Raw genomic sequence first — 314 nt, 5'->3', positions numbered from 1 at the left:
CTGTCAGTCTGATACAATTCCCTGCTACCACCATTCTTCCAGTGCTTCCAAGCCTGTTTCTTTTCTTTAATAGCCCTGTCAACAACATTGTTCCAACGCCATGTTACCTTGGGTCGAGAGTGGACTTTGCACCATCCACAGATCTGATCAGTGGCCCTCAGCAGGTTGTCCCATAGAAACCTCCAGTCGTCTTCCACATCATGTGATACTATATATATATATATATATATATATATATATATAATTAATTCAATAATGGGATAAAAATCTTTTATAAGAATTTTATCATGAAACTAGCGTGTAAAAAATTCATG

General features: G+C 36.6%; 1 protein-coding gene across 6 annotated transcripts in view; it reads right to left on the bottom strand.

Annotated features, from left to right (window-relative positions):
• The window catches only part of LOC106874006 (focal adhesion kinase 1), a 242,624-nt gene that overhangs the window by 57,966 nt on the left and 184,344 nt on the right, over positions 1-314 (bottom strand). The gene's annotated exons all lie outside the window — the stretch shown is intronic.

Source organism: Octopus bimaculoides, chromosome 8 (genome assembly GCF_001194135.2).
Source record: "Octopus bimaculoides isolate UCB-OBI-ISO-001 chromosome 8, ASM119413v2, whole genome shotgun sequence".
Lineage (NCBI taxonomy): Eukaryota > Metazoa > Mollusca > Cephalopoda > Octopoda > Octopodidae > Octopus > Octopus bimaculoides.
Note: the sequence above shows the minus strand (reverse complement) of the source record. Positions and strands in the feature narration are given on the sequence as shown.